The 16,786-nt window shown below is 41.0% G+C and overlaps 1 protein-coding gene across 5 annotated transcripts in view; it reads left to right on the top strand.

The window, feature by feature from the left end:
- Positions 1-16,786, top strand: part of MEGF10 (multiple EGF like domains 10) — a 363,967-nt gene that overhangs the window by 141,759 nt on the left and 205,422 nt on the right. The window contains exon 4 of one of the 5 annotated variants that reach the window (XM_082457837.1): positions 3,186-3,286. The exons of the other annotated variants lie outside the window; for them this stretch is intronic. The gene's annotated coding sequence lies outside the window, so the exon portion shown is untranslated. The remainder of the gene's footprint in view (positions 1-3,185; positions 3,287-16,786) is intronic. 5 annotated transcript variants of the gene reach the window in all.

Below are 16,786 nucleotides of genomic sequence, written 5' to 3'. Positions count from 1 at the left end.
GCGAGGGCTTTCTCCAGTTGCAGCAAGTGGGGGCCACTCTTCTTCGCGGTGCGCGGGCCTCTCACTATCGCGGCCTCTCTTGTTGCGGAGCACAGGCTCCAGACGCGCAGGCTCAGTAGTTGTGGCTCACGGGCCCAGTTGCTCCGCGGCACGTGGGATCTTCCCAGACCAGGGCTCAAACCCGTGTCCCCTGCATTGGCAGGCGGATTCTCAACCACTGCGCCACCGGGGAAGCCCCAGTACAGACTTTTGTCATGAGAGAATCCATGCTTTGTGATTCTGCCAGATAGGTCAGCAGTCCTCTCCTCATGAGGGACAGTGACTGGTTAGTTAGTTGGTCCGTCAGCCTGGTTGACCCTGTTATCGCCTATCCAACAGTCAGTTGTGTCTTCTTCCTTGTTAAAGAACACTGGTTTTGTTCAAGGAGCAATGTGCTCAGCCCCCGATGATGAGGTATGATTTGCCTAAGCCAGTTACGGTGAACTACACCTTTGCCTATGAGTGGTTTAGGGACGAAAAGGTGATGTAATTCTGGCCAATGAAATGTAAGAGAAGTAGGGGTTGAATGGGTTGGAGGGAGAAAGGACAGTGGTTTCTGGAAAAGAGATAAAAGGAGATCAGCATGTGATAGGTAGTCCTTTGTGTCTCTGCTAATTTCCTTCCTGATTTGAGATATGGTAGTGAGAAAACTGGTGCCTGGAGCTCAGTGGCCATGTTGGGATCATGAGGGGAGACCACAGCCAGTGCTTTGGGTGGCCGAACAAAAAGATGGAAAGAGCCTGGTTTCTCCCTGGCCAAACCACTCTGCCTGCCCCTGAATCTCTCTTCTTTTTTCTAAATAAATTTATTTGTTTTATTTATTTACTATTGGCTGCTTTGGGTCTTTGTTGCTGCACGTGGGCTTTCTCTAGTTGCAGCGAGTGGTGGCAGAGCACGGGCTCTAGGTGCACGGGCTTCAGTAGTTGTGATGCTTGGGCTCAGTAGTTGTGGCATGTGGGCTCTAGAGCGCAGGCTTAGTAGCTGTGGCGCACGGGCTTAGTTGCTCCGCGGCATGTGGGATCTTCCCGGACCAGGGCTCGAACCCATGTCCCCTGTATTGGCAGGCAGATTCTTAACCACTGTGCCACCAGGGAAACCCTGAATCTCTTTTAATACAAATAAATGTCATGATTTAAGCCACTGTTAGTCAAGTTTTCTGTATACTGATGCTGGAAGTATTCCATACAATTATAGTCAGTTAAGTTTGCAGGCCTGGGAATTGTTCTTGTGCTATTTTTTTGATTCATAAGAGTCACACTTGCATGTAGTAAAACAAAATGTCAAACAATATGTAAAGCTATTAAATAACAAATGAACGTCTATTATCCCAGCTCCCAGTATCCTCCACAGAGGAAATCACTTTTAATTGCTTCTGTTTTTAGTCCTTGATGGTTATGACTATAATTTAATTTGCCTATTCTTCTATTCTAAACATATCATTTAAACAGTATCTATTGCCTCCCCACTCTGAAAGATGAGGAATTTATCATCAACTTTTACTCCCTCCCCATATTTATTACATTTCCTTTATCAGTTATATTTATAGTATATGAATAAACATCACTTTTCATATTTTTACCATATAGATATTAAGTGCAGCATCAAGTGAAGTGGTTTAACACCTAGAAAAAGGAATGCAATCCTATGTCACTAAAATATTCAAGGGAGCATGTTCTAGGCATTGGTTCTCTTTCTTCACACTCAGATTCTTCAAAATCATGCCACACTTTTGTTGTTCATATTCAAACACTGGTTTTTTTGAACAACTATTTTTTTTCATCCTAAGTTGCTAATTGCCTTACTTTTTTTGTAGAGAGTGAAAACACAAATGTTTTCATTATATTACTAAGATATCAACTTCATCATACTATTTGTTAAATAGAAAGTACTTTCTTAGCAGATATTAGTCTCATCAATGTCTGACTTCCTATTCTAATTTGGACAATAATATATTCCTACAGAACTATGAAAAGGCATGGTTTAATAGTCTTCTAGAGGTGTTGCAGAAGAGAAGTTTGATGCAATTTTATTTCAATTTTCCTGTAAATAACTTTTTCTTGATTTTTGTTTAGCTCCTTTTTTCTTTTTCTTTGGTGTTCAATACCATAGGGATGGATTTGGAAATAAGCATCTACATATTTACTCTGCTTAATACTCAATCTTGTCTTATGTTTTTTGTTTTTTTTTTTTTTTTTTTTTTAGTTCTGAGAATTTTTTTTTACTATTTCTTTTTTGAGAATTAACATATAATTTACATGCTATAAAATTCACCCTTTTGAAGCATACCATTAAATGGTTTTTTGTATATTCACAAAGTTGTGCAACCATAACCACTGTCTAGTTTCAGAACATTTACATCATCCCCAAAAGAAACCTCATAATCATTATCAGTCACTCCCCATTCCTCTCTTCCCCTAGCCCCTAGCAACCACTAATCTACTTTCTGTCTCTATGGTTTCATCTATTCTGGGCATTTCATATAAAAGGAATCACATGGCTTTTTGTGCCTCATTTCTTTCACTTAGCATAATGCTTTTAAGATTTATCCATGTATTAGCATATATCAATACTTCAGTCCTTTTTATGGCTGGATAATATTTCATTGTATGTATAAATCATATTTTGTTTATTCATCAACCACTGTTTCTTTAATTATTTTCTCCTGTGCATTTTTTCATTTCTCTCTTTCTGGCAGTTTGGTTAGCAGGGTGTAGTTCTTATATCAATCCCCTATGATTTCAAATTTTAATATCTTTGATCTCTTTCTTTTTTGATCAACATTTTAGTAGACTTCCTTGATTTTATTTTTCAGCCCTTCTATTACATGTAAAAAGTTTTAGCAACAATATTTTAAATTTCCAGTAACCCTTTCTTGTTTTCTGGTGGTTGCTTTTTTATAAGAAGCCTCTTTTATTTTTGTTTCCATGACCTTTAGTTCACATTTATTGAGCACCTATCTGGGTGTCCCCAGCTGATGTAAGACACCCCCAAACAGTCCTATCCAGGGGGATAAGGGACATTTCCCTAGGTAGTTGTATCCACTGTGTTGTGAATTGAATAAAATAAGGGATCTCAGTATGTTTGGTGCTCAGTGTGTACTCAGTGTACGTAGGACTTTATCTCTCTTTTGCTTCTACATCAATCAGGCCCTCTTCCTGCCTTTGCTAAGATGGAGCCAGCTTTTCCATTGCCATTCCTCTGTGCTGTCACATAAGGGGACAAACTCTCCAGGATCGCTACAGACCAGGTCAGATGTCAACAACTTTAGGCTTCTTTCCTTTTGTGGTTTGTGCTTCTTTGTTAAGTTCAGATTTATTGGGGCATAATTTACGTACAGTAAAATTCACCCTTTAGAGATGTTCAGTGTGCTGAATTTTGATAAGTGCATACACTTATGTTACTACCACCATAATCAGGGTAGAGAATAGTTTCATCAAAGCAAAAAGCTCCCTTGGGGCCCTTCTCAAATCTTTCATCTTGGCTGTGGATTTCTTTGTGTATTAGTGGTCAATCCTACAGATTACTGTTACATGTTTCCCTGCTGCTGCGTGGGTCTCATTCTCCCAAAAGGATCTCCACTGACCATCAGGGCCTATCTATGAACTCTGTGGGTGGGACATGCTGACAGGATGATTTTCCTTTAGGGTATGTGGGTGTGGAGTACAAAGGCAGCAGCTCTGCTGCTCAGAATCCACAGTCTCTAATTGCTTTGGTGCAAGGGGCTGGGAGTGAGGTGGGAGAGGCCACCTGGACCAGATATTTCATAAGAGTACTTTAATTACACTGATGACTGCTTTGCATGCTATTCCTACTCTTGTTTCTCGTCATCTGTATATTTATGTTCTCCTAGGACTCTGCCATAAAGAATGGCTTTTACCTCTGCTGCAGTCTTCTTCCAAATGTGTTCTGTGTTTTAACTTCCTTCACTCTGGTTTATCCAGTAATATGATCCCAAAATCTTTCTTATTACCAAGAAATTTATCAAAATAAATTTCTCACTGATATTCTTCCTCCTGGTCATGATCGTATCATGACTATTCCTGCTGTATTTCTTTACCATAAATGTCCTGTGATTTTGTGAAGGAGTAGAAGTAAGTATATGTGCTGGGTGTGCCATCTTGAAGCATAAGTCTTCAAGGGACATTCATAAGAATATGGTATATCCAAGAGGTCAGCAAATCGTCAATTACTTGAATGTATTCTCAGATGAAACATTTCTTCAGGGAAAAGAAGAAATGTGATCTCTACCTGGGAACAAGCTTTGTGACTCACATCACCTTTAGCATGTACTTTGGCTCTCTGCATTCAGGTTATTTATTGATTTATTTTTAAATAAAATACAATAAATCCCGAATTAAAAGAAAAATGAACAAACTCTCACAGGTAGCTTCAGGAAGTGTCCCAAAGATACCTAAGTATTGACATCTTACACAACCATAGTTTAGTTTCAGCCATTTTGTAAATATGGTCTTACTGTAGTTACTTCATCAACCAAATAACACGTGGGATGTAGATGGAAGCTACAATTTAATTTTTACTAATGTGGAACCTGAAACAAGGTCGCTTGATCTAGGTCACAGAGAAATTCAAACAGGAGTCAAAACACTGTATCAAAATCTACTAGAGTGGATATAAAAATATAGAATATGCAGTGCCTCACCTTCCCTACCACTAATTTTTTTAAAAAAATGCTTTACAAAAGGAGAATCAATTTAAAAGCAAAAGTAAAACACTGACGTCTCATTCCAACCTATAGATTACCACTATGATAGCTTTCATTTTTGATCTTTTCTTTCTCTTCCTTAAAATTATAGGGCGGGGGAGGTGCGGAAGCCCTATTAAAATATTCTGTCTTTGAGTTGCCAATAAAAAAACTTCCTGCAGGCAAAAATCTCTAGTGGATGGGCTGCAGTATCCTCACTATGAGCTCTTGTAGTTAGACTATTCTGGCAATAGGAGCTCTCTCTTCTAGGAGGAGGGAGGGGAAGGGAATGAGGCCGTCCCAAGCTTTCAGACGTCTCCTGAGAGGTTGGTGCCCAGTAGGTCCTGTGTGGGGAGGGTGGGGAAGCCCTCTCTTTTAATCACATTTTCTTTCTTCTGGGCCTTGACTGTGGTCACTTCTCTTGATCCTCCTGTGGAGCACCTGGGCATGCTGAAGGACCTGGGTAGGGGTCTAATGTATTTGAAATGGTGAGAAGCCTGACCTTCACCTTGCTAACCCCTGTCAGGGATTCTCTCCCACATGATAAGTTTGCTCCTGATATGTGATTTTATGCAGGTCAATGATGTTTTGGGTAAAGTGCTCACCCTAGCAGTGGATTCTAGCTGAGCTCTGTTATGAATGTCTGTCTGGAACAAGCAGCTTAACCTTCATATGAGGTGTTTCCTCGCCTCTAAAGAGGGGATTGTAATACATGCCCTGCTTACATGAAGTAACAGATACACCAGGGTCTTTGTGCCTGAGTTTTGGAAAGCAGAAAGCTCTCTGGGAATGTAAGATGATGCTGTTGTGGCTTCCCTTACCCTTGCTCTAGTTCTGTGCCTGGCCTTGCCCACAAAACCCAGCTGCTCCTGTTTCTTCTGTGACCTGTGGTGGCACCTAGGGCACTCATGCGTTCACGCATTCAAGCTGCCTCACTGTCTGCCAGCAGTCACTTGGTTACTCACCTGTTACGCCCTCCCTGCCTGTGGGGCTGGGCGGCCCTGCAGCAGCCAGTCTCTCTGGAATTAGGCTCTGCCACATGGTCTGCCCACTGTCACACACCAAGACCTCATAAGAGTAGTCACCTCTCCCAGTCAGGGTCACAGGCCCTCGGGGCCAGCACTGAGCTGGAGAGGAAGAACGAGTTGCAGCCCTCTCAGCGTATTCAGGGAGGTGCTTAGTGAGTCTGCGTGAGAGCGTACAAGGGTGAGGGCTGAGATGAGCTCACATTTGAAGAATCTGAAGAATTGGGTGTAGGAGAGGATGTAGAAACAGGCTGAGGAAAGGTGAAGGGTGTGTTAGATGCGTTTGAAAGCAGCTAATGCTGTGTGAGCGAGGAGGAAGCAAGACCAAGATACGCGATCTGTGAACTTCGTGTTGCTTGTTTCTTTTCAAGTCACTTCCCCCCTCTGTTCCTGCGGTATGTGAGCATGTTTCCCCCCATTGTGTCTCTTCCCCCTGCCCTTAGCTGGAAGGGGGATGGGAGGATATGTGTTAAACTGCGGGACGGTAGAGAGAGAGTTGCACTGCCCTCTAGCTGCCGTAGCAGAAACTACAGACATAACTTGGGTTACTGTCTGGTCGGTAAGAAACCTTTGAAAAACGTCTTTTTGCCTGACACTTGGGGAATTCGATTTTATAGGTTTCTTCCCGAAAGGAAAAGTGGGTGAATGCGATAATGAAAAATAGAGGCATTAATTAAAAAATGAAGGTGATCTTTTATCAGTGAATTTTTATGGTGGTTAAAATTTTAGTTTTTGGTACCTAAAAACACGGTGTGGGCAGCAGATAAGACCATCATATACCTTCTTGCAGCGTGCCCATCTCATTCCCCAAGGGTTAAGTAATATAGTCATCAGCAGCAAAAAGACATATTGCTGGGGTTTCAGGGTATGGAAGCAGCCTGAAGCCTTCCATCACATTTTCTTCTCAGACCCACCCAGTTCTTGGAGTCCTGTTCATCAGGAGCAGGTTGGAGCTAGAAGGCAGGGAGAGATGAATAAGCCAAAGTTAAGCTGGAATGTTGAAATCCTAGTGTTGATAACTTGGCGTCCACAGGCTTGGAGCTGGCTGCAATGCCCTCCCTCTTCAATGCTCAACTTCCAGGTGAGAAGGCAGAGAGGAACAAGGCTTAGTGACTGTCACAGGGAGAGACACAGGTGAAGTTCTGTTCTGGGCATCCCCAATATTGGAATTAGTTTATAATCAGAAAAAAGAGAAATCAGTGAATCAAGACATTTACAAAGTGAAGTGGATGAAAGGAGAGAAGGAGCAAGTGTTGAGTCTGTCAGGAAAGGAGAATGTATAATTAACTGAGCACTATTATATTCTAGGGGTCTTACGTAATCGAATTAGTTATCCCGCCTAGCAGTCCAGTGAGCAAGGCAGTTTTATGATGCCATTTTGCAGATGAGGAAAAGAGGCACAGAGTGTCTCTTTGCCAAAGTCACACGGCTTTATGGAGCTTTGTGGGAGCTTTTTGGAGCTCCCAGCCTCTGTTGTTCCAAAGCTTGTGTTATTCTCTTAATGGAAAGCAAGAAAAACATATCATGTCCTAATTATCCAATAGTGCTATGCCATTTTAGTGCTGAAGAAGTGTCTGAGGCCATCTACTCTACCTCTTTCAATATATTAATGTCATAGTTGAAGAGACCAAATTGCCCAGGATCAGGCAAGATAGGCTTGGAGTGTTTTCCCATCTCAGTAAATGACATCATCATCTACTAAAGTCTTCAAGCCCAAAATCCAGACTCCATCTTAGTGACTCTCCCTCACCTTACACATGGGATCCATCTTTAAGTCCTGCAAGTTCCAACTCAAAAGCATTGAATCCTTCCCCTTCTCTTTCCTGAATTTAGGCAGCAGTCTCCTAATTGGTATTCTTAACTCCACCCTCCACCCATTAGACATAATGATCTTTAAAACATGGTATATGTCACTCCTCTGCTTAAAGCACATTGAATACTTCCTATACTCTTAGATTAAAATCTAAACTCCTCATGTGGCTACTAGGCCCTCCATGAGCTAATCCTTTTCTACTGAACTCACATAGGGTCCCTCTCCATCTTGCTGGCTGTCTCTTGCCACACTGGCCTTCTGTGCCTTAGACATATTGAACTCTTTCTCATCTTAGGATGAGATGCCTGAAACGCTCTTCCTTAGAATCTGTAGTATCTTCTCATACATCAATTCTCTGCTTAAATATTAGAAAAGCCTTCTCTGACAGCCATATTCCTATTACCCCTTACAGGTCCTATCTATCACATTACTCCATTTCTTTCTTTTTTGGCATTTATCATTATCTATAATCTTCTTGTTTACTATTTTTCTCTGTTGGAATGTCAGCTTCTTGAAGGCAGGGACTTTACTGTCTTGTTCATCACTGTTTTGCTAAGGCTTAGTCCAATACCTGACTTATAGAAAATGCTTAAAAATATTTATTGATTGAGAAAAATGACCAAATCAGCTTGGGCTTCTTGATTCCAGGCCAGTGTTCTTTCCTTCACTAGCTGACGAAGATAGAGAATTTGTGACATACTTGGGAGATTGAAAACAGCAAGTTTGCTCCCAACAGCTACTAGAGTCAGGAGAATGGAGAATTGAGAAGGAGACAGAGAGCTTGAGCACAGGATGAGGAGCGTGGGAAGGGAGATCAGGGATTGAGTCTCCAATGCACTGTGCCAAGATCCCCAGGGAACATTTCCTGACCTACCCACAAACATTTGTGATGGAGTCTTATTACGCATAACAGCAAATTCCAAAGCATCAGTGACAGCAGAAAAGAATGAAAGGCTATGGAAACAAGTCCTGAGAAGAGAAAGTAGCTTTTGGACAAGACTTCCTTCATCTCAGCATTTTTCATGGATTTCAAATAAGGAGTAATATTTTTATTTGCACAGTCATCTTGAAAATAAAAATTATCTAGTTTCAAAATGGAAATGATTAAGGTACACTTTTAAGTTTTTCTTGCTATTTTATATTTCTAGTAAGTGCAGTGGTTACTCCACCTCTCCCCCACCCCGCCACTGCCCACATATTGAAGGCATATTCTGAAGTATCAGGAATTATCTTACCCATTTTGCTAAAATTTCCTCTAAGTAGCTGAATACAGCTTTAAAATCCTAAGAATTAATATCAACAGTTACTCATTGGGAATTTATTATGTTCACTCCTGTGAGCCTTGACCATGCATGATACTCAGACTTGGAGAATCTCAGGGACAGACTCTGTGTTCTGTTTATTGTAGTGTTTCAGGGCCGGGACATAGCAGGCCCTCGCAAAGTATTTGCTGGTAAGTGAGTACATATATGGTCCTATGCTGGGTACCTGGGAAACAGTCACTGTCCTCAGAGTGCACAGTAGGTGTTCAATACATTTTTTAAAAGGTGTATATAGTGACGGAGCAGATAGCACAAGGCAGTGTGGGTAAATATCCCAAGAAGAGAAGTAATCAGTAATTTGGAGATGAAAAGGAGGAAATTATGACTTACAATTTCAGGATCAAGGAGAGTTTTGTGAAAGGAAAGTGTCTGAGGGTTGAAAAAATGGACACTCATTTACTGTGAGTGAATGCATTTTGCAGAAATGCTGAGCAAAACTGAGGCAGAAAAGCCTCGTGAGCATAGGATTCACACAGGAGAAGAAAAGCCAGTGTCTGGGGCGCCAGGCCGAGGAGACTGTGCTGCTGAGGCTGAGAGCCTCCAGTAGAAGGAATTGGTACTGGCAGTGGGGATAACTCCTGAATCACAAATGGAGTGTGCAAGATACTCCTCTGAGGCTTTATCCCGCCTTGCTGAAGTAAATTCAGTCTGTCTACTGGGCATTCTCTTTCCCTCCCTCAGTATCTCAGAAACTTTTGTGGTTCCTTGGAACACAGAGGAACTGCCCCTAACTTTTGGCTGATCATGGTAGTTCCCTTGTCAAAGCTGTCAAAGACCCTTAAATGGCAGTTTTCTCTTTCTGTGCTCTTTTGAGGCTGCTGGAATCTTTCTTTACATGGGAACCCCATTGTCCAGTGTACAGCCCCCTTCATTCCACCACACAGTCAAGCCCTTCAGAGGCTCTCTCCTCTCCCCCAGGTACTGCCGGGGGTACGACGGGGGTCCCTGCTGTTTGCGGACACCACCATGCCTTTCTGGTACAGGGCTATCTCTGTTCTCTCCTTCGCTGCACCTGCTTCTGCCTCTGTCTCCCATGGAACTCAAGCTCCTAAAGGCCAATCAGCCAGCAGGAGTATTAGGGAGTTTGCCTTCAAGCTTCTACCACAAAGCTCTGCTGAAGTAAGGCGGCAGTTAACCTTTCTACTTGCTTAGAATAGGGGAGGAAAACACTGGTCATACAAATCACAGATTAATAGTTCAATAGAGTATCCTACATATTCTTAATTGAGTGGACAGTGAGAAGCCACTGAATGTTAGTAAGTAAGAGTATTCATATTTATGTTCATTTTTTTTTTCTTCCACTATGCTAAGGATGGGGGGAAAATGCAAACCAAAAATGAAAACATGGTGGAGGATGTTAGAATTTGGAGATTTGGTAGACACGGCCTTAGAGGGAATCTGTTTAACATGGCCAGCTCACCTCCTGGCTGCCCACCCCCATTTTCCCCCTTACTTTGTCTAATCAAGTGATAGGGTTGACAGGCTTCCTGTTATATCTAGGTGAGAATCAACTCTTCATTTTTTCCTGGACATTACGTTAACTTTACAGGCTATTTAAGGAGAGATTTTTACCTAAGACCATTTTCAAACAGGGCTTCTGGGTGGGTAGAAATTGCACTATACCTCAGGAAACAGAAAACAGTGTCAAAAAATGAGAGGTTTTATTATTCTTGCTTACATTTGGAAGTAGGAAGTCTAGAGCGGATACTGGGGCCTCATGAAGTCCACAGGACCATCCTATATTTCCATCCAGTAATCCTTACCATGTTCTTGGGGCCTCAAGGTCACAACACGGTTGTTCCGCCTCAAATGATGTTTCCCTGCAGGCTGAAGGGTAAGGACAAAGCATCCAGGCAGCCGAGTCTATTTGCCTTTTAAAAGCCTTACCTGAAGTTCCATCTGGTGACTTTTACTTATATTTCACCCACCTGAACTGTGTCACATGACCATTCATAGGTGAAAGGAGGCTGGGAAATGCAGTTCTCAGTGGGCACACTGACAGCCTGAGAAAAATGAAGGATCTGTTAGGAAAGAAGGGGAAATGGATACTGGTTGGGTAACTAGCAGTGATGGCCACATTCCATACCATTTTGCCTTTTTATTCAATTTAATGTGCCTTCTGGAAGAGCAAACCAAGTTTTAGCAAACAAAAGTAAATCTTCTGCAAACACCTCTGTCTTCTGTGTACCCACCCAAAGGCAGAGTAATTTTCGTATTGGTATTTCATATTATGCATATTATAGTTTCCCTCCATCAGCAGAGATCATCCTGAATTGATAATATTTGTGGATGCATACATGTGGTTATTTATACAACTGTCTCTAATGGCTAGTTCTTTATTGAGCATTTTTAGTGCTTTTCTGTGCTCTCACTTTTTACTTCTCTATATGTGGACTGGCTCAACTGTATAAATACTTCAATAACCACTTATTTCTAGCTCCCAGATCTTTTTGTCTGAGCCAGTCCTTGCTCATGACTGTGCAGTCCGATATACCTAACTCCATTCAGGATAAAGACTTAGTCTCCCAGTTGCCTTAATTTCAACATGCCCAAGTGAACTTACTGTCTTTCCTTCACAAACTTCCACCTCTTCTGTGTTTTCTCACCTTGATGAATGTCCATGCCCAGGCCAGGAACCTGGGAGTCATTTCTGAATTCTCCCTCGCATTTCTTCCTCCTCACAACCATTCGATGTTAGAGTCTTGTCCAGATAGTGTACCGAAAATTCTCATATTTGCCCTCTTCTCTCTAACCCATTGCCACCTCTTGAGTTCACCTAGTTTGGACTAGCTCCTTTTAGCTATATTTTTGCCACAATAAATATCTGTTAGAGTTCTTCATCAGCTTTGCATGTATCCAGAATCTGTAGCTCTCTGTGTTATTTTTCAAATTTCTTTGATTTTATCCAGATGACATTGAAAAAATACAAGCAATTGTGGATCACCTGAATGGCTGCCTTAAAACTGAGAACTGACAATTGATTTCAGTGCCTGCATGTGTGTTTGTGTTTTTATTGTACAAATGGGCATTACTATAATTATCAACAGCCGACACAGAAAAGAAGGCAGAGAGACTTTGTAGCCCAAAATGAGGCAATCGGGACACATGAAGTTCAATGAAGTCACTATCTTTTGTTATATTAACATAGGTTTTACCCTAGTTCAAGTAAGGAAAACCATCATGTGGCCCAAGTGGTTTAAGTTGCTAAATTCAAAAGAAACTGTATTCAGTAGCCAGTCCCAGTTAATTTGTTTCCATACAAATGATGTCATCTGTCACATTGAATTAATGCCATTCATTTGAATGTCATTTCTGTTTAAATTTAATATGCAAATTTGTATAGTTATGTAAGAGCAATAAGCATAAGATGCTTACAGCTAGTTTTAGGTTTGTACAAATATAAATATCAATACACTAAAGATATATAAGTGGCACTTCAGGTCTTTGAGAACTTTTTCTTTTCAAGAGGGTGCATACAGGAAAGGAAACCATCAACAAAATAAAAAGACAATGTACTGAATGGGAGAAAGTATTTGCATATGATATGACAGATAAGGGATTAATATCTAACACATATAAGCAGCTCATACAACTCAACATGAAAAAACAAACAACCTGATTAAAAAATGGCAGAAGAACCAAATAGACATTTTTCCAAAGAGGAAATGCAGATGGCTAACAGGCATATGAAAAGATGCTCAACATTGCTAATCATCAGGAAAATGCAAATCAAAACCAATGAGATATCACCTCACACCTGTCAGAATGGCTGTCATCAAAGAATACAGATAACATATGTTGGCGAGGATGTGGAGAAAAGGGAACCCTCCTACACTGTTGGTGGGAATGTGAATTGGTACAGCCACTGTGGAAAACAGTATGGGGGTTTCTCAAAAAACTAAAAATAGAACTACCACATGACCCAGCAATTCCACTCCTGGGTATATATCCAAAAAAAAAGCAAAAGCACTAATTCAAAAAGCTACATGCACCCCAATGCTCATAGCAGAATTATTTACAATTGCCAAGATGTGGAAGGAACCTAAGTGTCCATCAACAGATGAATGGATAAAGAAGATGTGGTATAGCTATATACAATGGAATACTACTCAGCCATAAAAAAGAATGAAACTTTGCCATTTGCATCAACATGGATGGCCTTGGAGGGCATTATGCTAAGTGAAATAAGTCAGTCAGAGAAAGACAAATACTATATGATACCACTTATATGTGGAATTTAAAAAATACAACATACTAGTGAATATAACAAAAAAGAAGCAGACTCACAGATAGAGAGAACAAACTAGTGGTTACCAATGGGGAGAGGGGCAGGGGGAGGGGCAATAAAGGTGTAAGGGAGTAAGAGGTACAAGCTATTAGGTATAAAGTAAGCTACAAGGATATATTGTACAATATGGGAATATAACCAATATTTTATAATAACTATAAATGGAGTACAACCTTTAAAAATTGTAAATCACTGTATTGTACAACTGTAACTTATGTAATATTGTACAACTATACTTCAATAAAAGAGTAAAAAAAGTGTGCAGAAAAAGAGGATGCATATATTCCTCAAGTGGGTTGCAGAAGGGTCAGCAAAACTTTTATGTAAAGGGATGGAGAATAAATATTTTAGGCCTTGATGGCCATACATTGTCAGAAGTCCTTGACTCTGATGGTATAGCGTGAAAGCATCATGAATATTATGTAAAGAAATGAGCACGGCTGAGTCCAGTAAAACTTTGTTTACAAAACCAGGCAGCAGGCCAATCTGGACTTCACATGCAGTTTGCCGACTCCTGGCTTAGAGAGTATGATCCCACCCAGTTCCTTGGCTTGATGTACACCTCTGTTCACCTCTCTAGACTCATCTTCTACCCACTCCTCCAAACCTTCCCTGTGCTCCAGCCACAGGGAGCTGCTTGCATTTCCCAAGCATGTCACAGTTTCCCTATTCCATGCCTTAGCAAATGGTCCCTGTGACTTCCTTACCCATCTTCTTAAACTGACTAACTCCTACTCACCCTTGACTTAAAAATCGCTTCCTGTCTGAAGCTGTCTCTGGCCCCTTGTGGCTGAGTTTTTGTTCTGTCTTCTCCCTCTGATCTTTCTTATATTCACTCTGCTCCCCTGACACTCTCATTGGTCTTGTGATTGGGCACTTACTGGACTATTTCACTGTCTTCTCTTTTAGACTGAACTCCCGCTTCTCTGTAGTATGTGCTGCTCCACCCTTATAATTATGGGTTCCTACCCCCACGTTTAGAGGATCAATGGAAGGAACAGAAGGAAATAAGAGTGTGAATTTCTTATTGACTTTGTATTTATCCAAAGAAAGTGAGAAGAACCAGAAATGTCTGAGTTTTCCTTAAATTGGCAAAGTTAGGTATTCTTCCATCTGTGGAAATGGGGGCTTGTGAGCTAAGTCAGTTTTGAGGAAATGAAGATTTATGTACATCTAGGTTTTGTGACTGTTAAATTTATGCCTGTGATGGAAGTTATTTAACTTTGACAAATGGAAGGAATCAGATGAAAAATAAAAGACAACAATGAAGAAAAAGAAGACATACGGTGTATCTTTGGGGTATTGGTATGTGGAGTGGGTTGGAGGTGTAATAGTCGAGGTTTGGGGGCAGGAGGACACCCAGAGCGTGTGTTGAGGGAAGCAAGCCCAAGAGTGGTCTTAAAGGGTAAGGTTGGGGCAGTTACCTTGAGCTCTGGGAAGGGTGAAATTTTAGGACTCAGGGACCAGCCATAATGGAATTTCCCTCCCTCTGTCTCTTTGCTTCTCCCTGCTCCCTTCCTCTATTTCTGTTTTCTCTAGATGTTTTCACCCTGCCTGTCTTTTCCTGAGCCATCCAGGATATGGTACTAAAGTCAATGCTTTGTTACTTACATTTTCTTTTCTTTTCCCTATTCTAAAATTTTAGGGTAGGTCAGTTGACTCCTTTGTTCCTAAACGAAATAGTAACAATTCAAGTCACTTCTAACTTTTAGAAATTTTCATTTTTGTCTATATCACTTGCAAGGGAAAACAAAAAGATTTCCACTATGGCTACACATTTTAGGAAAAACTCAAACCATAAAAATGCAAAGTTAAGGATTACTCTTTTGTTCTATTTGATATTATAATTATTTCACTTAAGGGAAACACAAGTCCATATATTAAAAATTGGGGGCTTCCCTGGTGGCGCAGTGGTTGAGAATCTGCCTGCCGATGCAGGAGACACGGGTTCGAGCCCTGGTCCAGGAAGATCCCACACGCCACGGAGCAACTGGGCCCGTGGGCCACAACTACTGAGCTTGCGCATCTGGAGCCTGTGCTCCGCAACAAGAGAGGCCGCGATAATGAGAGGCCCGCGCACCGCGATGAAGAGTGGCCCCCACTTGCCACAAGTAGAGAAAGCCCTCGCACAGAAACGAAGACCCAACACAGCCAAAAATATAAATAAATAAATAAAAATTAAAAAAAAAAAACAAAAAAACTGTAGGAGGATAAATGTTTGTGTTTAAAAAAAAAAAAAAATTGGATAATTTTATTAAGCCATGAATGACTAACAGTGAAATTCCCATAGGGAAAAGAAAGTTATTGTTTCAAAAAAGGGTAATGGGATACAATCAGGGAAAACAACTAGGACTGCCATCACTGTCAGCACCACACAGACAAATACAAATACAAGACAGTGGGTAAGCATACTGTAGCTGAGTTCCCTAAGCAGAAAAATATCTTAGAAAATTTAAAACCACGTTGTAATTGTAAGGTTTAAGAAGTGATTCTGAGACTAGGCTAGATCTTTGACTAGACCTCTGAGCAGACTTTTTTCTAGTTGTGATTTAGATCTTTCCATGGGAGTGTAAATACTATATGTACACTTACTCACCAGACAGATCACATACATATCACTAATGAACAGGAGGTAATAAAATCCTCAATGGGAAATTCACTGGACACATTTCGTTGTTAAGAATACCATTTATTATTTGGGAAATATAAGTGCTTGTTATCGGATGTGAAAATCAAACTCTTTTGCCCTAAGTAGTTCTCACTAGATGATGATGTTAGTGATTTTAGGCAAACATGTTGACATTTTACCACATTATATTTCTAACAGGGTCCAAATTTCGGACAATATTTTTATAAAGAAGACCTAGGTTCTTCTTTTAGTCAACACATGGAGTTTAGTGGTCCTTCACTGCAAACATCATCATTATCGCACCACTGAGAGCTTGTTGTGTGCATTGCATGCGTAGCAATTCAGTACTCAAACCAGACATATGAGTGCTATGATTACCCATGTCACAGATGTGGAAGCAGATCCAGAAAGGGCAGGTAACTTGTCTAAGGTCACACAGGTGGTGAGCAGCAGGGCCAGGATGACATCCCCGACAGTCTGATTCCTGAGGCCACAAGCTTCACCTTCACACTTTACTTCTTAGGATTCTAATTCCCAAGTGTGCCGATTTCTAATTGCTGCAGGATATTCATTCCCAGTCCATGTCTATTTATGATCTATATCCACCTTCCGTGAATAAAACCGACAAAGCTTTGTCTGTGTAAATGACCTATGTTAATGTCTCTTGGCATCAAGATGCTCATGGGGAAATAGAAATTATATTTTGCAGTCCTTGTCTGGTTTCCTCATTAATGGATTATGTCTATAGGATATGAATTCAAGCAGTTGAAAAAGTGAAAGAATCATCATTAATAGCGGTACGACTGACATCATACGGCTCCCGATGTGATACACGGAGAGGGACACAATACCCTCTATGTGATGGTACTGCCAAATGTTTCACCTGAATCTAATCATGAGGAAACAGACAAACCCACATTAAAGGACATCCTGCAAAGTAGCTGGCCTGGACTCCTTAAAGGCATCCA

This window comes from Balaenoptera physalus (assembly GCF_965194825.1).
Source record: "Balaenoptera physalus genome assembly, chromosome: 3".
In the NCBI taxonomy this organism is placed as follows: Eukaryota; Metazoa; Chordata; class Mammalia; order Artiodactyla; family Balaenopteridae; genus Balaenoptera; species Balaenoptera physalus.
The sequence above is the reverse complement of the archived record's forward strand: the minus strand, read 5'-3'. Positions and strand labels throughout refer to the sequence as shown.